The sequence below is a fragment of the Chiroxiphia lanceolata genome, chromosome 8 (assembly GCF_009829145.1).
Source record: "Chiroxiphia lanceolata isolate bChiLan1 chromosome 8, bChiLan1.pri, whole genome shotgun sequence".
Taxonomy (NCBI): Eukaryota; Metazoa; Chordata; class Aves; order Passeriformes; family Pipridae; genus Chiroxiphia; species Chiroxiphia lanceolata.
The window spans coordinates 11,774,594-11,799,127 of record NC_045644.1 but is presented as its reverse complement, the minus strand read 5'-3'; the positions used below and the strand labels follow the sequence as shown (position 1 = coordinate 11,799,127).

General features: G+C 41.0%; 1 long non-coding RNA gene across 1 annotated transcript; it reads right to left on the bottom strand.

The window, feature by feature from the left end:
• Positions 1 to 272: 272 nt before the first annotated feature.
• On the bottom strand, positions 273 to 3,031 carry LOC116790414. The gene is made up of 3 exons (XR_004358345.1): positions 2,928 to 3,031; positions 1,701 to 1,702; positions 273 to 285 (listed from the first exon to the last, which is right to left on the bottom strand). It is a non-coding gene; the product is annotated as an uncharacterized LOC116790414 (long non-coding RNA).
• Between the last annotated feature and the right edge of the window lie 21,503 nt (positions 3,032 to 24,534).

Here is a 24,534-nt window from a genome sequence, read left to right as displayed (position 1 = left end):
AGCTGGATTTGCCATCTGGACTGTGAATGTTTTCATTAGGAGGCACATTGGCTCAGATGAGTCACACAGGGCCTTGTAGCTCTATTTGGGTCAAATTTAGCCATTACAACAGAGAGAGAGAGAGAAGGAGAGAGAGAGAGGGAGATCACATCCCTGAATCTTTTAGTCTCTCTGGTCTGGTATGGAAGGAAAAATATAGAGAGTGCTGCTCCAAGAAATAAGAAAGAAAGGATTTGCTCTCTAAGACTTTTTTAAGGGATTTTCTTTCTACCTAAGTAGATGTTCCTGGAGGCCTCACTACTCCTTACCAAAAAAAATAAAAAATAAAAATCAATACAACCCTGTTCTATTGATGACATTTCAATTAATCTATCTTTATTTCCTGCAAGCAAGTCATTGCTCAATGACATATTCTCTGCACAATGGTGGATGCTGTCCTTCAGGTAGCCAGAAAGGGGACACACAGCCATGGCACTGGGTGTCAGTTTGTGTCTCTGTCACTCACAAATTGTTTCTCGTTCACTTTGCTGAACTGACCACACAGGCTTGGGACTCTGATCCTGAGTTCACAGACTTGACTCAAGTCTAAATGATATTCTGAATATCTGGTCTGTGGAGAGGTGATGGTAATGAAGAATAGCTCACAGATGTCAAAGTTAATCACATTATCATCTTGCCTGCAAGTAACCTCTGAAATTTGTGTATTTTAAGCGCACCAAACCTGTGGAACAATTAAGCTCACTGGACCTTTGATTAAAAATAACAGTTAGGAATATTTACAAATGTAAAGGGAATATGTTACATTTTTAGAGCATAGATGGTAGAATTACAAAGTGTTTTATGAATCCAGCAGGAAAAATTTAATTAAGATCAATTTAATTAATTGCTACAGGCCCAAATTAGTGTTCTGTTAGTGCCAGGACTTTTGGTTTCTCCTTTCTCATTTTTTTCAAAACTAGGAAGTTTTCTGTCAAATGCTCACTTTATTCCTGGGCATTTTTGTTAAATTTAAACACTAAAAAAAAAAAAAAGAAAGAAAAAAAAGAATATTTAAGTAGCAACTGCCAAGGAATATTAACCTTTTTCTTTTCTCAGTTACTCTGGATCATTTTTTCGTTACATTATTTTTGCCTTGTGCACCATTTGTCATGGTTCTTGAGTTCCAGAGTCCAACAACAGCAGGTGGTATACAGCCCTCTCATTTCTTTGGGGCATCAAGTGCAAGTAGACATCCAACCTACTCTATGAACCTGGCAGACTTGTGTCTGCTGAGAACCATTTCCTGACAAAATGTCTTATCTGCTCATCAGAAAAGGGCATCTTTTATAATGGGAATAAAAATGAATTGTGCTGACACTTTCCTACGATCTATGGACAATCATGAACAGACCCCTGCTCACTCAGGTCACAGTGCCCTCTTTAGGGCTGGAGCATAGGAGAAGACCTTTAATTTTGTGGCCAGTCTCCCAGACTAGGTTAAAGAAACCAACAGATTTCAAAGACTAAGAAAAATATTTCTTTATGTAAATAGCCTTCAGCTATTACCCATCCCTCTATGCCATGAGGGGACAAGTATCTACCACTGTAGTTCACAATCCAACATGGTATATAAATGATCTTTGCCTGCTGTTCAAGCCAGCACAGGAGAGAGGGCTGGGATGCTGAAAGGGAGCAGGGAAATGCTTGCCATCCTGGAGTACTTCTGTGCCATGGCAAGAAACTGAAGATGGATATGTAAGCATGCCAGAATCTTAAATACCCTGTACACCTCCTCTGGAAATCAAAAGCCCTCTTGTCCCATGTTTCAGATCTGGGGAAGATCTTGTGTGAATTTATGCAACTCTGGTACCCACAACACGATATTACTGCTTAATCAACAGTGCTTACCCTGAAAATCCTGAGATGAAAGATGTCTAATTTTTCATCAGTAAATCCTTGCTTTTGCCATTTTATTCATTGATATTATCTACCTGTAACATTGGCTAAATCTCACATATAAGGTCTAAACTTAGTAGTTATTTCATAGAATCATAGAATCAGCCAGGTTGGAAGGGACCTCTGAGATCATCAAGTCCAACCCTTGATCCACTACCACCGTGGTTACTAGACCATGGCACTAAGTGCCACATCCAGTCTCATCTTAAAAGCTTCCAGTGACAGAGAATCCACCACTTTCCTCGGCAGCCAATTCCAATGTCTGATTACCCCTTCTGTAAAGAATTTCTTCCTAATATCTAACCTAAACCTCCCCTGACAGAGCTTAAGACCATGCCCTCTTGTCTTACTGAGAGCTGCCTGGGAGAAGAGACCAGCTCCCACTTGGCTACAACCTCCTTTCAGGTAGTTGTAGAGAGTGATGAGGTCTTCCCTGAGCCTCCTCTTCTCCAGGCTGAACACCCCCAACTCCCTCAACCTCTCCTCACAGGACTTGTGCTTGAGTCCCTTCACCATCCTCGTTGCTCTTCTCTGGACCTGCTCCAGCACCTCAACATCCTTCCTGAACTGAGGGGCCCAGAACTGGACACAGCACTTGAGGTGTGGCCTCACCAGCGCTGAGTACAGGGTAAGAATCACTTCCCTGGACCTGTTTCTGATACAGGCCAGGATGCCACTGGCCTTCTTGGCCACCTGTGCACACTCTGGCTCACGTTCAGCTTTCTGTCAATCCAAACTCCCAGGTCCCTTTCTGCCTGGCTGCTCTCCAGCCACTCTGTCCCCAGCCTGTAGCGCTGCAGGGGGTTGTTGTGGTCAAAGTGCAGCACCCAGCACTTGGCCTTGTTGAACCTCATCTCGTGGGAATCAGCCCAACCCTCCAGCCTGTCCAGGTCCCCCTACAGAGCCCTCCTGCCTTCCAGCTGATCGACACTGCCCTTCAAATTAGCGTCATCTGCAAATTTGCTAATGGAATAAAGAAAAACCAAAAAGACCCAAAAGCTTGTGTCGAGGGCTGATTCTCAATAGATCACAGCAAGGGAGCTGCTCTGCTACGTACGAAACCCTGACCCAGAATCAGGTCGTCTAGGAATGATTTAGCACTGGGTACCCCACGATCATGTGGTACGCCACGGGGGAGAGGCATCGCTGCATCCGTCCGCCCCTCCGCTCCCGACCATGAGTGGATGGGTGGTCGGCTATCGCAAGCCCACCAAGGCACCAGTGGCGCTGCAGTATTGCTATATCTAGGTGGGATTCTGCCTTAGAGGCGTTCAGTCATAAGCCCACAGATGGTAGTCTCGCGCTAGTGGCTCCTCAGCCAAGCGCAAGCACCGGGAGTCTGAACCTGTGGTTCCTCTCATACTGAGCGGGATTGCTATCGCAACAACGCATGATAAGTGGGGTAAAACTAACCCATCTCACGATGGTCTTCAATACTTGAAGTACTGCCTACAGCAGCAAAGGCAATCAGAGGGACTTAAGGGTGATCCTCTTGTAGAATAGCTTAGCAGGGGCACCCATGTTAAAAACAGGAAACTTGGGTTCAATTCAGGAAAACATATTCAGAAAGTCTATGTCTGTCTACAGTTTCCATTTTGGTTTTGTTAAGAAAAAATCTTATGAAGGAAAAAAAGACAAAAGTTTCTAAGGATTCACCAGAAAGGTAGAAACAGAATCACTAGACCCCAGCATTTAAAGCAGCAGTGGCAGAAAGTGCAGCTCTACAAATCCATGTTTATGACTGCAGTCATTCTCTTTGAGGTTTCAGTACAAGTGCTACCTGCCTGCTTCAAAATTAAATGGATCTCATTTTCTATCTTAAAACGTACAGGGAGTTTTTCTCCCCTAAAGAAGAAAAGTATAAAAACAGTGTTAGGGTGTGCTCTTTAAGCTCACTTGCAAACAGCAAAGAAATTGTATATATTACTTTAAAAATTGCATGTGTTTCTTATAGCTACTGCCTCAATACTACCAGATTCACAACAACTGAGGTATGATAAGCAGCTGGAGAGAAGAGGAGTCAACAGTCAGCATTTCACACCAAGAGTTTGTCCCTTTTTCAGGGCAAAGTGATGTCTTAGCACAGGTCAGTGAAATTATTCTGTTGGGGCCATGCTATAGGGCTTTTGGGGTCAGGTAATAGCACTTGGGTAATCCCAGCACTGAATTTTCCATTTGGCCATGACTTGTGCATAGCTGTATGGCCAAGGCTGTTCAAAGGGATATGTTCTCCAGTGTGACAAGGGAGTTTCTTTCTCAGGCTCAGAAAGAGCATCACAGAGCAGAAACAGATGCAGAACCTCTCCCTGCTCCCTCCTCCTCCATCTTCTAGAACTGACTCTTAAGTCACACTCATTTCTCATCCAGGGAGCACCGCTTGACTTTCTGCTCCCAGAAACTAGGGCAAGGAGTGGGAGCCTCTTTCCACATCACCATCATATCCCTACCTCGTATTTAATGCCATTGTTTCAAGTGAGGCAGGCAAACCAAAAGAAACTTTAGTGCAAGAGATATATCTGCCAAGGGAAGATGCAGACGTAGTTGTCTCCCTTTCATGGCTAAAGCAAAAGAATACAGCTAATCTGTATTTGGGGGATCACACGTGGGGCATCGTCAGAGTAGCATTACCAGACAGAAAGAAAAGATACAGCATGTTTCCATCTGTTACCAAATCACCTCTAAATATATATGCTTTTACATAATATATATTATATCATACATAATATGTAGTATAGAATGCCTACTATATTGTATATAGTATATAATATATAAACATGTTTAATGGATTCAGTTGAACTGCACCTTGGAAACACATTTCACAGCACTTGAACAGCTTGGACCTGGCCCAGGTGCAGGATTCCTTCACATCTGAAAAGATGAGAGTTGCTTTAGTCCTTCAGAAAATTACTATCTACCAAATGACCACATCACAAACCTCCTGCAGAGTATCACACTCACAACATGACAAAGATGCAGATTACTGAAAAATGTCGCCAAAAAAGTTCTACTCACTCCCTCCACTGAGGAGGTAAAGGTCACCAGAATTGCAAGGGGGTTTTATGGCTACCAGAATTAGTGACTGAAATACTTTGACATGTCCCCTGTTGTACCCCACTGTGCTCCTGCCATTCAGAGGGAAAAGTGTTTTTCTAAATCAGCATGCAGGGCAGGTGTGCTGTGTTTGAAAGATGATTGTTTGCAGCCCCCCCACAAATCCCCAGTATCAACAACGTTAAAATAATACAAACATCATTAGTGACAAAGACAGATTTATTGCCTCCAGCCAGACTGTGCTTGTTAAAGGAGTTCTGTACAGCTCTATAACTGGATATGAATTCTAATAAACTTTGTTTAAAAATGTGGTGGTATTCCAAGAGCAAATGTGCAAAACAGGCAATTCTGATTTTAACAAATCTACTCCTTGTAACTCCTCAGAGAGCTGTGGGTTTGATGAGAAAGGCCTTTTTCTCATTTTTTAAACACCTTTTATTAAGAATGCAGAAAGTTGGATACTTCCCTCATTCTACCCCTAAACATTGTGGTTCTACTTGAAGGAAGCAATTATTTATTTACATCTGCATATACTGTGAAGTTGCCCAGATATTCATGCATGCAGAAACCCATGTAGAAAATTTATTCACAGTAATGAGGCATAACCATGCTCTAATCCCAGAGGGGAAAGGTTGCTTGACTTCCTTCACCAGAAGGTCATGTTCACTCTGAGATGATGCTGTTGGAGTTCCCACCAGTGCTAGATTTTATTGAAAAGAAATCGAGTGAATCTGTACTAATAGATATCCTGGGAACTCTTCCTGGAGATACAGTACCTCTGGAGAATTATGGACATTTAGTCTGGATTAGCCCTCAGATGCAGAAGGAATAAGCATAAACAGCATTTAGGGAAGAAAAATTTAAAAAAAGACAAGGACACAACAATACCAAGCTTAAAGAATTTTCTTTGAGGGCAGGTGCTACATCCTCCCTTTTGAGACAGACTCTCAGATTTTGTCCCAACCATGGATTTTACAGGAGGACAGAAACCACCAGCTGGAGCTGAAATTTAGAGTCTGTGTGGGTTTTGGTGGGGAATTTTTCATTAGAGGTAATGGGGCAAAAAAAGATGTTCGCAGAACATTTAGCAATGAACATCCAAGTGAATACTTGACCATACTACCTCTGGTGTTGCTTAATAGGAGCTGTAGTTTGGAAGGCTGAAGCCATGGCTGAGCAAAAGCTCCCACACTTCAATGCCATCTGCAGTCTGCCTGAACTGCAGGACAGTCCTACCAGTTAGAGCTTTCACACTTCAAATATGATAGTGGGGAGCAAATATGATAGTGGGGAGCAAAGAATGGATTAACAGGTTAGCTAAGTAAACTCGTTCACTTGAGAAGCTTCTGAGGGAACAGAAAATTAAAATGGGTCTTAAGAGTTGTCCATATGGGACTACAGGTACAGCATTTGAGCTTGGACCGCATCAAGCATAGTAAATAACATACTTAATACATAGAAATATGGTAAATAAGAAACTCCTACAACTTTCCTCATACTGTTTTGGAAGAGTGTACTTTAAGGAGAGAAAGACATACCACTGCTATTTTGTTTTTGTGTAAGGAGGGGTGTGTTTCAGACTTCAGAGATGCTACAGAAGTAATTACAGGGGCAAATAAAGACTATTATTAAAAACCTGACGTTTTTAACTGCTATTTGCGTGTAATCACTCTTAAATAAATGAAGGGAAAGTAAATGTTAGGAGAATAATTTGCTGCTAATCAAGAGCAATAAAGTGAGCAGCCTCATTTCCTTTCTAGACTTCTCTGACTTTAATCTCTCTGAAGTTTGACAGCAGGAGGAAGTGAAAGGCAAAGTAATGCTATGATGGTGTGTGTGTGGTAAGAAATTCTGGGGTCTCAGTACTCTGGGTCTTGCTGTTTTTCTCTCCCTTTTCCCAGCTCTAATACAGTTCATCTGCGTATATGTGCATTTTACAGACATGTCAAAATGGGATGGGATGGGAAGTAACATGATGCTGAAATCTTGGACACTTCACCCTGACCCTGAGAAACACCTTTTCTTTTCTGAAACTGGACCCTCCTCCAAGAAAAAGCTCAAAAATAATTTGGAGGCAGATGCAGAGAATCTCACCGAGTTTTGACAAAGTTCAGTTTACCACTGCTCCCTACCTCTAACCATCTAAATTGCAGACTTTCACTTAACACTGCGACCATAATCTATTTATAGAATTGTAAAAAGGGAAAACGAAATCAACATCTTTTTCATAACATAATTTTAATTGATTTTGCTAACTGTGTGAGGGGTTTTTTTCCTTAGGAGCCCATATTTGGGATCTGCTTAAGAAATTCTATTCCAAGGTTGCAATGTTGGTATAGTATCTGACATAACTAAGAAGAAGCGACCATTTGGCTCAATCATATTGAGTCCCTGTAATGATATTTTCTGTGTACAGCAGTGATGAAGGCACATGATGCCGTGTAACCACAGGCAAAACACTTATGAACAGGTGCTTATTATTCAGTTCTACACTGTGCATCTAATAATTTTTGAATGGAAAAGAAAATTCAATTCACTCCAATCACAATACATTGTTGCTGGTAAAATTGAATATAACTTCAACAATGAAAAGAGAACTACCAATAAATTTATACTGGGTGGAAGCAAGGGTGGGAGAAACTTCCACAGCTGTTACACAGCATTTTAAACAATCAAAGCTTGATTTTGGTAATGACTCTCCTCTCAAAGCACCTAATTCTTTTAATTTATCCTGTTATTAGCCCATTCAGAAGGAATAATACTGATAATAAAATAGAATCACGAACATTAGATGTCTCATGAGAGTCTTACAGCACCATCTCTGAACTCCCTCCTCCCTGTCTTTCTGTACCACACCTACACCTCTGCACTCACACTATTTCCACTCCAACTCGCTCACTTAAGACTATATAAGTGGGGATCTGCACTGCAGCACTAGTGACTAATTTGGGTGAGATAATCCCAGCCAGTCCTGTACAGAATGACTGATATACTGGACAACTCTAGCTCCACACCAAAGGCCAGAGAGAGTAAGTTCTGGTATCCAAATCCCTGCCTTTCAGCTCCATCTGTTCTTTTTGTGAGTTGTTCCAGACTATCCTAAGTGCTTATCTTCATAGTCCCATTGCTGAGCTTTCTTATGACTCTGTAATTCACATATTCTTCATACCTTCTTACTCTTTCACCTACCTTTCTGCTGCCTTTGTTATGTCTCAGGTGCTCTCGTATGTCAGGGCTGGGTCCACGGCCCGATGCAATGGTGCTGCTGACAGGTTAAAGAAGGAAAAGGAGGGACTGTGCTGCAACATGACAGCTCCATCCTTGCTCCATCCCACAGCCCAGAGCAAGGATAAGCATTGAGGTGATTTTTCCTCTTAGATTCCTGTGTAAATCCATTTTATGTCACCTCTTCCTTCAGAATTTGGCTCCATAGCTGCAAAAGGAAACTTGAAGTGCTTGTGGAACAGAACCAGTAGTGGTTATATACTTTTAAAATTGCTCTTTGCCTTCTTATTCTGTGCTTCTAAGTTCTTGTCTTACTGGGTTCTCACCTGGGGCTGCAAACCAGTATTGGGATACAAATAATAAGTCACTGTAGTTATTACTTTAATTATTGCATGATGAGAGATTCCTTTATTTAACTGCATTGCAAATAACATTGGGCATCATGACAACTGCACCTTTTTCAGCTTTTTCTGGGGAAAGCAGTGAGAAAAGTCCTAACTTTTTCAACAAATAGACTGGAGACCTGCCCAAAAATAGTGAAACTGAAGTCTTTATACCTCCTCAGCCTGCCTAGATTTGAAGTCACATTTTTTTTGAAAGGGTCTGGTTTAATAGACATTGAGGGCAGAGTGAATGAAGCAGCTTTGCTCCTCTTTTTCTGAAGCTGAATCACTGTGTAGCCAAGGATACACAAGGTGGACAAACAAGAGCAATAACCTCTGGGTACTGGAGGCATTGTGAGCTCATGGTGTACACTTTAGGCACTTCCAAGCTTACAGCACTGTGGGAAACACATAGCATGTAAGGCATCAAGGTTGCTGAAGTACAAAGTGAATAAATATTCTTTCTGTCGTCTTGAGTATAGATGCACCGCAGACGTTCTTCAGGCACTGTGTCCTTCAGCAATGGCACTCCTTGTCATGGAAAATGGGTTATTCAGGCAAACTTGGGTTCAAAAGTAACTGTACAAGCTCATGTGTAGAAATCCTTTGAGAGCTATGAATTATGAAGACAATATTTCTGGCTCAGGGAGTGCCTACACTGTCATCACTAGAAGGTAAGACTTTCTGGCCAGCGGTATCCTGTGCTCACTGTTCTTATTCACACCTGGGTATGAGGATAGAGAAAAGATACCAGCTTTGATGTCCCTGTTTTCTGATTCATTATGGTCATTCTTACATTTTCAAGTAAATCTACACTAGCTCAGGTGGTATCTAGGAGCACTAAATCAATCCCATAGTGACCCTGGTTAGCGCAGAGGTTGGATCCACAGAAAAGCCCTTGGGACATGCTTTTTAGGTCCGAAGTCAGTGGGAGTATGAGTCTGTTACAGTGACAAGGTTCCCTCTGAGGTGACAGGTCTGAGGACTCTGCTCTTTTCCCTACCAGGCCTCTCTACTGAGGCTGGTACAGCACCGGTGCTTTTGGAAAGGGTGTTTCTGGGTTTAAGTCATGAAGGTGAGTTCCCTTTAGCCCAGCCTGAGAAAGTCAGTTACCACAAGCTCTCATCTTTTCAAGTTTCTCCGTGCTCCTTGTTGGTTTTCCTTGGTATGGGTCTTTCAGCAGAGATGAGGCAAACACTAGACCTGTGGCAGCTGTGCTTGCACTGCCAGAAAACACATCAGTGGGAGACCCAGAAGAACAGATGCAACCCAGCTAGCCAGTGTGGATTGCATGCACAAGGCTCTCTGTGCTCAAAGCAGTGCCAAGTGCCTCAGTAATGGATAATGGGCAGCATGCCCTCCAAACAGACGGACATGAGCGTTGACAAACCGGACACCACATCCAAGCATTAAATATAGGCTTGTTGTGGGGCACTTGTCCTAGCCAGACAAGTCAAAACAGATGGCCAGACCTGTAGATCTTTGTTCTACACATCTTAATTACATAACAAGTTTACTGACCCTGTTGGAAAGGTTCTGTTTTTTTAGGACCTTCTCTGTGTACACAGTCAAGGTTTTGAAAGAGCTGTCAAACATGTGCCAGGGGAACAATTGCCCTATGGAAAGATGCAGCTTATTTCTCTCTCTCTGGTAGATTATGTTTACATAGGAGGAGTTGGACTATAATTAGATTAAATTCAGGGCAGATACATGCAAGATATCCCAGAGAGGAACTGAAAAGCAGGCTTGGTGAAATGTAGTGAGGAGGAGAGAGCTGTGTTGCCAGGCTGCACACAAGCCTCTAGGGATTTTTGTCAGCCACAAATGAATGGGATTCAGTAGCACATTGCTGTCAGAAAGGTAGACCTCTTTCCAAGATAGGCTCGTGGCCACCACCAGTTTGAAACTCAGGGAAGGTGGTCTTTATGTACTTAATAACTTTTACTGGACCTTTCTTCCACTGCTGATGATTTTGCAAGACCTGCGATTTAATTATTTCATAACCCTCATGAGGCCTTTTGGTAAGGTATAATTTTATGCATCCTACATTAACAGACATTCAGGCAAAATGGAGAAAGTCCAAAGGAAAGCAGTATGGATAATAAAAGGTTGAGGAAACATGACCTATAGAGAAAAGCAATCAAAATAAGGTCTATTTAAATTGAGAAAGAAAAAGAGGCCTATAACAATAGTTCTCTGCACTGTCAGATGCTCTTAATGGCACAGGCAGAGACTAGATTTTTTTGAAGGTGAAAAGACATAAGGTGGTCAACTCAATTTGTTAGTAGGACATGACAATTTAGGATTGGAAAATGAGCAATTTTGCATGCAAACTTAGAGGAGGATTTTAGTACATTAAATTATATGTTTCACCAAGTAAAAACACAACAGGATCCAAGGATTGTGATTAACAAGCTCTGTCCAACTCTGTTATTACCCCACAGGACAGTAGAGATATTTTTACATCACTACCATGAGAAGAGTCAAGTTGTCTGTGTAGTAACTCAGGACAACCTTTAACAGGAAATTTCAGAAGTATCTATGTCTGATATTTTCAATTTTTCCCCATAACTTTTTACAAAATCATTTTTGAAGTAGAGTTGTAGCAGCAGCTCTCCATGTCAAGAGAGAATATTTGCAGAACGAGGTGCTTTCAAAGGTGGGTAGAGGAGGCAACTTTAGTTCTAATATTTTAGACTTGAGCTTGCCTGCGGGTTGCTTTCCTCTCTTGCTCCAGAGGTTAATGAAGCCACTTTTACAGAAAAGCATGGTTCACAATTAGCAGGGTGCTGGATTTCCTCCATGCACATAATCTGCTCTCAGACAGTAACTTCACGTCTATCTAGTTTCAGAACAGAACATTTCACCGAGTAATTTTTGCTCCTATTTTAGAGCTTTTTTGTGAATGTCTTCAATGTACTTGGCCTTGGACAGCTGCAACTCCTGCTGGATGTTAGATCCTTTACTTACTTAGAGAAGGAGATGGGGCAGGCCTACCTGTGCCAATATTGGGTCCATATGCAAAGTGACAGATCTTGAAGAGCAACCAACAGACACAAAAATGGGTAGAGAGAAAAACACAGACACACACATGCACCTACCACACTTCCCCCTTCCCTGAGCCTCATCATGCAGAGGAAATATTCTCCTCAGTACATTAGCCACAATGCATCCTGGTTCAGATAAGTGAAAAATTTAATATTAGAAATGTGTTTCTCATTTGAATTAAAAAAAAAAAAAAAGAGCCCAAAATCTAATAAGCCTCCACGCATTTATAATGTTCTCATTCGGAAGTTACAAAGCAGGCAAGCTGGATATGTGCTAAATATAAGAACAAATAACCATGAATGAAATGTTAAGAATTCAAAGCCAAACCCATTTGCTAAAAGGCGTAAATAGAACATCATTTCAATTGGTTAGATGCCAAATTAAATGTAAAAGAGACTAACAAAATCAGAGCAGAAAACATTATTAGAAATTAGGCGAACAGAAAGTATATGTGAATATTTTCTTGCTTTCATCATTAACACAGGCATATTTTGGAAGGGAGAGGGGCAAGTTTAAAGGGCACGTGATAGGTTTGTGTGTCAAAATAGCAGGATGCTCTGGTCAACATTTAATGAAGGGAAAGAAATGACGCAAAATGTTTCTTTTTCGGGTCGTGTTTGTAAGAGAACTGAGCTCTCTACCCAAGTGATATTGTGGAATATTTAAGTGGTGGTGCAGGGAATTAGGACACCTCCATTTGCATTTCTGAAGCACTGTGAGAATGTGTCCTAAACCCTACCTTTCTGCATGTCTGGGTGTCACTGGAGGAGCTGTTCTGGGCGTGTCTGGAGAGCACTCTTAGAGGAGTCCCCTGTCCCCCCTGCAGCTTGAGGTGACTTATTGGAGCAGACGAGTACTGTCTCTGCCCATGGATGATCTGGGAAGGCATCACTGGGTGATAGTTGGCCATCAGGGAGCCTGGCCTGCTCCTGGACACCACCATGCTGGCACTTCATGGAGGGGATGATGCCATCAGGTTTCACACCCCACCTTTTCCCTTGAGTGGTTAAGAAGATAACAGAGAGGCATGTTCCTGTGCTGGCTGGGAGCACCCTTGCCTTTGCTGTCACAGCAGGAGCCAGATTGGGCTGCCCTCTAGTCCTGCCTTTATACTTCCAGGATTAGAACAGTTACTTTCAGGAATGAGTGAAGCCATGAGCAGCAGGGAACAGTGTAGGAAAGGGGGAGGATGGCGGAGTGCAGAGTATCTCTGTTTCTAGCACAGAAGAGAGACCTAAGATGGATTTTTGCAGAAAGAGAGCTCTGCCAGAAAAGAGTGCCCAAATGCTCCCCAAAATTTAGTCTCATCAACATGATGTGCTTTCTCATGTCAAGTAGAAGAAAAGGCTTCCCCTATACTTTTTTGAATCCTCTTGTCCTTTTTTGTTTTAATCCCTCATCATTAAAAGAATTAATTTTGCAGCCTGCTCTCCTATTGGTCATGGAGGAAGCTCCCGAGAAAGTCATACCAGAGACCCCTCTGTTTCTGTCACTGCAGCATGAATTGAAAGAGTTAACACAAGATCTGTGCAGACATGTGTAAGGTTCTTACTAAATAAGAATATTGACACATAGTGCTATCCTGAAACAAGTGGTTGATCCTGAATAACTTATTCCAGCACAACTTGATTTTGAGACAAGCTCTTCAGGATAGAAAGCCTGTCATCAAGGAGACTTAAATACCGATAACCGAGAAAATATTCTCCAAACATTTTCTTGATTAAACAGTCATTTCCATTTTAAATTGGGTGAGAATTCAGAATACCAAGCATTTAGTTTTCTGACATGAACTCAGCACTTTTTAATCAAAACAGTTTTGATTTCTGTTGATTATAGGTCCTTCTTTTCAACAAAATCAAATTAGCAACCAGATGTTTTTTAGAGTTTTTAAAAAAATAGAGGGCTGGCCACCATTTATTAAGGCTTACCTACTTACAGCATCACTAGGACACCTGCTAAAAAGAGATAACACCCCATATTTCAATTGTTTTATTCAGCACCACTTGTGTTTTCATCGCAAAAGAATCCATTGCAGTGCTGATGTCCGAAGGATAATCTCGGGAACTGTTAGTGGTCATTACTTCCACGCCATTTTGAAAGGTTGTCTATTAGGTCTTTCACAGGCTGTGTTTTAGACATGCCTTCACCTCTCCCAAGCAGAACCATCTCGAGACTTCTCATTCATATAGGCATCTGTGGCAGTCTGTTATCACCTGTGAGAACCTGGGGCCACACACTGGGCAGTGTGAGCCAGAATCCATAGCCAGTTCAGCTGACAGCAGGGCTGTGGCCAAACTGAAAAAGCAAATGCAGACCTACAAACAAAGAGACAGAAAGGCATTGTTTTTACCTTCTGTGCCCTAGCAGGGAGGCACTGTTAGAAGATGGTGATATCTTACTTTTTCCATGTGGCTGGAAGTAATTCAGCTGAAGAGCATGGTTTGACTGACATGGCTTTCCTGTGCAGCTTAGATTAACTGGGAGAAAGGTAGGGTACAGTCAGTGGATTAGCTACAAGATTCACAGATGCTGACAGACCAGAGCAGTAATAATGTCTTATGAATCTCTATTTAAGAGGTCCAAAATTTCAGAGGAAAACCAAGCAAAAATAAACTACCAAGTCTTATTTTAGACAAACTCTACAGTTCTGCCCATGCCATTTTGAATTAGCAAGTTGTTCTCAAATAAGGTGTAGTGGGAAATAAACCTTAATGAAAGCAAACAGTACCTTGTGTTTCACAAGCCTGTCACTTTGCTTGTTTGCTACCCAAGAGGAAGGCACCAAGAAATTTCTCACAGAAACAGTTTTAGTCTCCATGTAACTTAATACTTACAGAAATACACCCACTAGTACCACTTCTCTCCTTTACAGATATGTTCTCTTTTCTGTTTTCCTTTCAGGATGAGCAAGACAAAACTAAAACATCTATTTGTTCTATACACCTTAGATCTACCTGTTGTTGTGGGTCTACATGCACTGAAATGAACTTTATGATAGGAAGGGGGAAAGTAACGAAGTGAGAGATGTTTATTTCCTATGAGCAACAGAAACAGAGCCAAGAGAAGACCTTTCTCATAAGACCCTCCTGCTCAGATGTGTCAAGGGACTTAGGCAAGGACCTGTTGGCTGAGCCCTATTCTCATTTAACATAACTGGGACCTGCTTCACCCATGGCAATTCCTGGCCTTTTCCAGGGCTACCATGTGCCCAGCCACCAGCTGTCAGCCCACCTTTCCACATCACTGACATTGTCTGAGTAGACAACAGGCATTTTATAACTCTCTGCAGGCTCCTGCTTAAGGCACTTGTTTAATTTGCTTGACCTTAGACCTGACCTTAAATTTAATGATAGGTTTATAGAGACTGGACCTGTCAAAGCTCTGATTTTCATAAAATCTCACCTTCAGGAGTCATGTGAATTAGATGTGATTCACTTTTTTATAAAGTGTAGACTTAGTAATTATCATGGCTTTGGGAAAAACTTTGTAGAAAAAATAAATTAGTCATTGTATCATAAAGACACAAAACTAGATGACCCAAGAAATAGTCCATAATTAATTTCAAATAAAGAAATGACATATAATGTAAAAAACCTCTGAGCACCTGGCTCATACGTACCAATGCTATTTTGCTATATTTATAAAATGGGTGCTTTGTACCCATAGAAAGACACTGCCCCAGTGAGACAGGCTGAGCTGCTTCCCCAGAGCTGTGTGCTCAGCAGAGGCCCCAGCAGCATTTGAGCAATTTAGCACTTTCCAGGAAGCCAGACAAACTAACACAGCCTGTTTATTTCCTCTTTCTTTCAGTACTCCCACGCTGGTGCCTCTGTAAAGGAAAATATTGATGGATCTGAAATATGTACGACATAGGCTCTGAGTCCATGGCAGTTGTCCCCTAGCAAGCTGTTTCTGAGGCTGTTTCCTTTAGTGAGACCATGAATTATTTTCTTTCTCTTACTCTTTTTTTCCTCTGGGTATATGAGTTTGCCACCTGCTAAGGTGCTGCACGACTACCACCGCCAATGCCATGGAGGAAGAAATAGCAAAGTTTGTTCTACAGTAAGATGTTTGCAGAAGATTTCAAGATTCAGTAAAGAAATAATTTCCTCACTAAAAAAATTTAAGGCCAGCCTGTCAAATTTCCAAAATTTCACTGAAATTTTTGGTGATCCATTTAACTTCTAGAGGTCTTAGCCTTCATTTTAAAGTGTGACATGCCTCAAGATCCCTATTTATGCAGTGAATATTTTTGAACCATATCCTTCATCAGGTTGCCATGCAAGATGGTACAAAAACTTCAGTAAAAACTGTGTAAAACCCTATTCCTTTTTTGATTTGCAGACAGAATTGGGCTGGGTGGTCTAAGTGGCCGGAAATGGGAAGAGGGAGCCGGTGGGTCCACAGAGAAGTCCTGAGGTAGGGGAGTGATCAGATGCAGGGTGTCGACTCCTCCAGCAAAAGCCAAAATGAAGACATGCCAAAGGTGCTGTCCCCACTCCCACCCTCCATCCCTTCTGTAAGCATAAATAAAATCACATTGTCTAGTATGAAGTTCCCACTTCCATACACCAGAACAGAAAAGAGGGATTTGCAGTTCTCCCTCTTTAACAAAACCCGAAGAGGAACCCCTTCCATTGGATAACTAATCCCTGCAGAAGACTTCTAAACTCACTAGGGGGAGTTTAAACCTCGGTGAGGAAAACAAGGAGCCGGGAGATTGCTCGGGGAACCCAAACTGAGAGTATGTCATCCAACCCTTTTGTGCCAATGTTTTCTGGTAGCAAACAAAGAATATTCCCTCTGGAGTATGTGCCTGGTGCTGTGCATCATCCGACACAAGCCATAGCACAGTCGTGCTGTGAGGGACTTCCCAGCATGAAAATTGATTGTGGCAGCTCTAATAATGCAAGATTCAATGAAACAATAATGAAACTTGCTTTTTCAACATATGCAGAGAGATGATGTATTTTAGTAATGACAGGGGGGAGGTAAGTGTTGAAATCTCTGTGTTAACCTGCATTCTCTGCTGAGCCATTGTTTGGTCACGAAGAACAAACACAGCAATGTATCAGAAACTGAGCTCTTCTTTTTCCTTTCAAAAATTAACCCTTTTCACTTTTATGCAAAATTCACAGTGACCTTTCAGAAACAGCCTATTACTTTAACTTCCTTCTCTTTCAGAAAGTACATTCCATTGTGAGAATATCTGGTAAAACTTGTGGCTCCGCCTTCAAGGTATGTTAGATCACAGTTGGAAGCAAAAGATCAGACACATCCACCTGACAAATCCTTAGAAACCCGAGCAGAGATACTTTAACATCCAAAAGGGGTAGCGATTCATGTGGTTGCCTTTTCTTTCCTATTGTATCCCCATGTATTTGCCCGTTAGGCTTCCCTTTTCCATCTCAACTCTAAGACCCCAATTAATCAAGACCCTGAATTTGCTCCTTTTCTGGCAAACCTCCCAAGGCAGAGCTCCGGGCAGCTCTGCAAGCCACAGCCAATGATTACTTTAATTTACTGTCATTAGCAGCAAGTTCACACATTCCTACACAGAGAAAAAAGAATTTCTACAAATGAAAGCATGTCTAGCAAAAAAATTGATCAGGAGTTTTGTTTATACCTATTTTAAGAAAGCAATCTGCAAAATAATCCTCCCCTCTAAAAAAACCCAAAACAAAGTAGCACTGGGGTTTGGGTCTATGATTTTACTCTGCCCTGTTTCACAGGTGAATCAGTTCTTGTGTCTTTGTCGTCTGAGTTTCCTGTTCCAGACAGCATGATTTTCACAAACCATCATTCTGTGTAGTCTAACCACCCTCTTCAAGAGGACAAACTGCATCGTTGTGGGGAACATATAGTTTAAAAGAGAAATTTGGCAGAAAGATTTCTTTTTTTCAGGAATTCAATCAAGATGTCATATTCTCTCATTTATACATGGCTCTCTAAAACAAAGTCCATAATTTTTGAAAATATATACATACATGTATTTATTCATTCTGTTCATTTGTTTAAACATTTATAGAATACTTAGAACATTATGCTTAGCAAGATGCCGTCTAAAACCTTTATAAAACATTATACTCTCTGATATTTCATGCTAGTAATTAAAAGAGAGGAAATCATGATATTTTTCTCCTGATTTCTGTCTCTTTCATGATTTTCTCAATAACAGGCATTAAAAAGGAATCTATCCTTTTACGACAACATTGGTTTTTTTTCTATAATTGCTATAAGTAAGTCAGTCCAGTGTCACAGCAGGAATTTACGATTTTCTTTTAGGCCAGAGGATGGAGTAGCGTACTTTAATTCCCCTTTTCATTAGAATAACGTTCCACTGGTGCCTGACTGAAATCATCTGAATGATGGAAGTCTTTTAAGCACAAACTTAATAAGTATCATGAAACAGAAATGCTGCTGCACTGTGTCCTGGTTAGGCATGGTTAGATACCCTTGAAAAGTTTCTTTTCCCTCCAGTAATTAATTTTTGTAGCTTGCTCAGTTTATCTCATGCTGCTAGCAGAAACCCAGCCTTAGAAGCAATGTTAAGCACTTCTTTGCACTGGAAATCATCCTCTGCTTTATACCTCCTAAAACTTGTTTTGATCATTAAAAATAAGTGGAATGATCTCACTTTAGTTTCAGGCTTTCCCGTGTGCATTCAGAGGAAGTTTCCCAATGATCATCTTTCTTTGGTCAGAATCGTCTTGACAGTCAATCATCTTCCTCAAATGTCTTCTGCAATCACAGTTGTAAACCCCGATAGGTTTTTAGTCAATGGAAGGGAGCTTGATTTTTCAGATGGAGAACCTGAGACAAGAGAAGGGGACCTAGGAAAGGATAAATGGAAATCTGGGGACAGACTGAATGAGCAGGAGGAAGGGAAAGATGAAGAATACAACTTTATGTGAGTACAGAAATAGGAACGGAGGAGAGAGAGAGCAAAGAACCAAAAAGTGTACAAACTTCAGAAGTGGTAAAAGAGAATTTATGAAACTTCAGGATGATTGCTGGGAATGATGTATTTCACGCAGGAACAAAGAGCTCTGAAGGGAAACATTGTCTTCTCATTCTGTTCTTTGCCTTCTGTTGCAAGAAATAAAATTGTCATGAATGTCATCTTTCAGCTTTTCCTGCCATGTCCCCTAAGACTATGTGGCCGTATAAAGAGTCCCCAGATATTCATCTAATTTTCAGCCCAATTTCTAGTCTTGTGAGATCAATCTTAGGTAGAGCTTTTGGCAGCCATCTAAGAAGAGATATTGTGTGAAAAAGTTGAATTAGCAGCCTGAGTTGTAGTACTGATAGTAGACAACAGAAAACCCACTTCCTTCAACTCTCTGTCCTGTCCTCTGGAGACTCAGTGCCAGTGAGGAACTGCTGCTCTGCTCTACACAGGGAGCATCAATATTTCCATCATGAAAGATGAAAAATCTGTAGACAAATATAATCCTTTTTATTCTGAGGATATCTGTGAGCAAATGAAGCAGAAAACAGGAACTTTGCAAGAATATTGCACTCAGCAGGACGTATCAGCACAAGAGGGTAAGAAGGAAATCGTGCTCTAAAGAATCTTCAAAAAAAAAAAATCTGAAACTCTAAGAAAGTTGGGTTATACACAGTTCTAGCCCACATCTCAACTGTATATTATATTTCACTGTCTTGTTTTCCCTTTGGGTGTTTATTTGCATTTAAACCAGCTCAACATCTGGTGGAGGACAGCATTGCATCTTTCAAATCCTTTGCTTGGATAGCATCACTTTAGAATAAATGAGTACCTGATTGCACCGCCTTGGGAGTTCAGTGATTTGTGTGGTTGAGTTTTACACATTCATTTGGAGAGGCAAGTGGGATTTGGAGCAGGTGACGAGGGAAGGACTGCATATGTGGCTAACTCAACCTGTACCACATATTCTGAATGCAGGAAGAAAAATGAAAAACATGGTGTGGTGCAGGCTAGATAAGAACACTTTTTAAAATTATGTCTCCATGATAACAGAATAGCTTTGAGGAGCGCTGTTGATAAATCACAAGAAACCACACAAACAAGGAGGAAAAAACCCCAAACAAATGGGTAATGTTTGTTAATACCGTGGGAACTCCCACGGTACACACAGAAATCTGTTTGTTATAATACAGTTTCTAGTTCTATTTTCTATAAACACAAACAATTTGTTCAGCTTCTCTTTTTGTCCTTTTTGCTGGATTTCTAACAAAGTGCCTTTAGTCCTGACAAATCAAGCAAGATGCATGGTGACATGCCAGCTTCCCTGAAGGATCTTAGGGACTACCAATTGCACATCCATTCACCTGCACATAATCCACTTAAGTTTGTCTGCTGCAGACATTGGCATTCAGTTGCCCTTCCTGTGTTTTCCACATAATCTCTGGTACCCACTGCAGAATTGAACTATGTGCCATCTTCTGTCATGATCTTGAGTTACCTGGGAGGTTGACTCAACATAAAAGATTTTATTTTAGGTAGAAACATCCTGGAAGATAATTATAAGGAATCAGCTGTCTTGAGTGGGGAGATGGAATTATTATGGCAAAGATATGAGACCCAGGTGCATGGAGAACTCTAGAGAGAATAACCTACATGGGAAGCAACGCATGTGAGATCTGAAGAAGGGACACCTGTGAAGCACAGAGTCAAGAATTTAGGTCACCAATTGCAAATAATAAAAAAATCCAAACCATCCAAAGGTTTAAATTTTTCTTGCAAACCTACTTACATGTTAAAATGGAACAAACCTCTGGAAAAGTACCTGTTCTTCCATTATGAACAAGTTAATCTCATTAAAAATTAACATATATCCCTTCATAGGCTTTTGCATAGATGTTTATATGTATTTGCTTTTTTTGAACCACCATCTGGGATGTCCTCCCTGTGATCTGTATGCCCCAGCAGATTTTAAGTGAAATGAAAAAAGAGGAGATAGCAGGGGGCAGTTGTACAAAGCTGTCAAAGCTCATTCGGGGGCTGAATCACATGTGGATCAACTTCAGTGATGTATTGAATGGATGGTCAAGCAATGGTCCCCTCCTTCCTGCAGCAAAACAAGAGGGAAAAAAAGTGAGAGAGGAGATTTGGTAGATTGTGTTGGTTCAGAAACTTGACACCTATCCAGGTAGGAGCTTGACTAATTGCAGCAGGGCAAAACAGAAAGCTATGTAAAGTCATCTTAGGGCTCTGTAAGTCTCACTCTCCCCAAGAAATGCCTCTATTCCACAGGGCACAGAGCTATAGCACAAAACTACACTGACAAAATTAGGAAATGAGCTTCGAATAGTGTATTTCAGATATACTCAGGCCTTTTTTTTTTTTTTGTGGAAAGGGAATTTATGGGCCTTACAGCAGTTGCTTTTATTTTACTCCTGTCTCTTTGATTTCAGAAAGTTTTTGCATGTAATGCATTCCACCAGAGAAGTGCTATATGGCCTGTGTCTCAAGCAGTTATAGTAAAAAAGATGATCAGGTGATGTTAATTCCTTGGTAGATGCGACAGATAGATGGAAAAAGACCTTGAGTGTCTACACAGATAAGGGGTCTGTCACTTCAGGCAATAAGGAGAAGTGCAATATTCCTGGAAGTGCTTTAAATTACATTTTCATTCTGACCTACTTTTCCTGCAGTTTTAAAGGTTTACTTGGTGATGACTTGATAAGGATGAAACTAAGAGTGACTGATAAAATATCTAGTTTGAGCAAATTAAGACTAACTTGTCCTGATGACGCTGACTGAAAATAATGCCTGATTTATTATGATTCTTCACTCATATTTATTTAGTCCTTTCACTGTATGTCTTATTACTCTGAGCATTATCTGGAGGAACCTGGCAAAGACTGTAAAACTTCCTCAAAAAAACTCTTGTAGTAGAAGGAGTTCTTAAACTTCAGTCACAGTAACCCCTAAAAATAGGATTATTGGAGGTGCAGTATTGTGTTTTGGGCCTGGTCTTGTATCAGTTACAACTGTGATAACCTGTTCTAACACAGCTGACACAAGTGTTCAGCTCTTCTCTCACATTGCCCAGCACATAGTCTCAGAAGGTCAATATTCCAAAGCATCCCAGCTGCTGACTGAAGCCCAGGTTCATTCCATATGACTCCAGATACTTCCACAAGACTTTAGACACTTTATCTCCTGCGCTGAAAACTGGTGACATCCCAAGTCCCTTTTCTCTCAAGTATGAGGGAAAGAGAGGCACTTCTAGATCTTCCAAGGCTTGGTCAAACTCTCACAATCCTTTGGAGTGCCTCCTGACACTAGAAGAAATGAAACACCTGAGTCAGACACTGAAAAGACACAGGACAGATGTAGGTCTTTGGCTCCAGCTCCACTACACCATGAGCCACCTCTCAGGGCTGCTGTTGAAATCCAGCTCCTGGTTTGTGCTGAAGGTCAATACAAAGTGTTTGTGGGAACACAGCACAATTCCAACTGTGAGGAAAAATTAAGAAAAACTAATAGACATCGAGCAGTAACTCATGCTGGAAAACTGAATGAGAAACAAGTCCCTTGTACAATGGTTAGTCCCAGACAAAACTACATGTTCAAGTCTGTAGCTCTTTGAATACGGACAAGATTTCATCAAAGCCCAGGAAATACATCCTAGGGATAAAATATAAACAGGCATACAGTGGATGGATCCCAAAGATATTACATACTAAATCCCAGCAACGAGAAAAAGAAGCAATAGGTTTTTTCCATTTCCATATCTTCTCTATGCATAACCATCAAATCAGTTCCTGCTGGGTTCAGCAACTTTGCCTATGTCTCCAACATATATAGGAATCCAATTTCTCAAGAGTGTTGGATTCTCTTTTAAATTCCAAGCAGTGGAAACATAATTTCGTACGTGATCTCCATTAAACAAACTTGGCTACAATTCAGTAAAGACTTTCCAGTTCTAAGTACTCAAGTTGATGGTTTCAGACAGTTTACAGACTATAACATAGGGTTAGCAGGAAGCTCAACACCTGCATTTACATAATTACTTTTTAATTATGTTAGACTTTTTCAGGTAGAATATGTCTTTACATAGTCTTTAAAATAATCCCAGCTAAATGAGCGCTCAGGGGTATATACAGAAGTAGAAAAAAGTATTCAATGGGATTTTGTGTGGTTTGCTTTGATTTTAAGCCTTCAGATAATGCCGTGGCTAGAGGTGTTAGTAAAAGAAACAAAACTGAGGCTGGGAAGTACTTGTGTACCAGAATAATGAATGGTATAGATTTGAGTGGACCAACATCCACAACATTTACACGACTTGAACAGTGGATAGATAATCACTACAAAATTGGAATACTCCTTAAACAACTGCATTATAATGGAAACATTCCTACTGCGGTATAAATTGGCACCGTAAAAAGAGCAGCAGGTGCTAAAGCAAATCTCACGCTCATTTATTCAAGATGAAAACTTGCCAAACCACATATATGTCAAATTTGCTGCTCCCAGTAATACTGGGGACTGTTCCATTAAGGGCTGAGTTTCATGAACAGAAAAACCTGGAGAAACCCTGTGTTGTTTTTCTGCTGTTAGGCACAGCCAATTAGACCTGCAGTAAAATGAGTGTCTTCCAAGCATGCAAAGCATTGGCCATTTGCTAAGCCCCATGTGGTACCAGGCACTTCTCCAGAGCTAGGGAATGTAAAAAAGTGATTACGGGATTCTGACTGATGGCTCCATCACATGTCTGAGATTCATGGCTCACACAGGCACGCTCCAGTGATGGGTAGTGGTGTGTCTGCAGAAATTGCAAAGGAATTTGCAATAGCTTAACCGGCAGCAGAAAAGGGTTAAGACTAGTCATCTTAATTTGCATTTGCAGTGGGCAAAATAAATGCCTAAAGACAATGGCCACAGCTTGATGTTATATGTGCTGACTTAATATGACATCTGAGCCTCTACCGTGGAAAAATCCTCAGTGCTCTGGTTAAACCACATACCCTCAGGCTCCCTAACTTTTAGGTATCTGTTCACACTGCGTCTCAGGTTTCTGCTGTTCCCTTTCACTGTTTCTTCTGTTGCCTTTGGCTATCAACTAGCTGTGTACTTTAAAAAGGCAGCATTGCCTCTAAGGATATTTCAGGCTTTTCTTCTTTCCCAGATTAGACAACCTCCTCTCTATTCCTTAGCTAGTAGAAAAAGGCTAACCTTTTAACCTTTCCATCCTTTTAAGGACTAATATCCCCTTGTTTCTCCATTTTCTTCCTCCCATTTACAGTGGCCTTCAGTGCAATACTTTCAGTGCTCTCTTTTCAGAATATGAAGGTTTTAACATCACTCATCTAGATTTTAAAATAGTGTTTCTGCTTTGATGTACTGCCCACCCTTCTGCCTTATGTGAAAAAACTTGGGTTTTAGTGGTCAGCTTCTCTCCCTTGCCAAAATCCTCTGCACATTTCCCAAGGAAATGTTTCCTCTTCCACATAGTACTTCTTTATTGGATTCTGTTGCTTCTGTTTAGACAAATGAAGTGTACTGTACACCTTTCAGCCTTGCAGTCCAGTTAGCCATGAAAGATGCACCAGAGGTCAGGGGTGAAGCATTTCGTCATAAGCAAGTCATGGTTATAGAAGCCATATTTCTGTTTTCTCAAACACGAATCATGACAGTGCAGCTGCCCTTCATTCAAGTAATTTATAGTTATATAGATTATAGACAATTAGAGTGTCCCTGAAGCTGGTCACAGCCCCTTCTTGGGGAGGGGAACATATCTACTATTTTTTCTTAGAGTAACTGCTAAGATTTCTCTGACTTGTTGAGTCACAGTGAAAAAGACCAAAAAACTGGAGTAGAGCCAAGAACCGCTTAACACACATCCCTGTGATCTGATATCTAGTGTCCTTTTTTCCCTCCACATCTTGAAACTAACAAAAT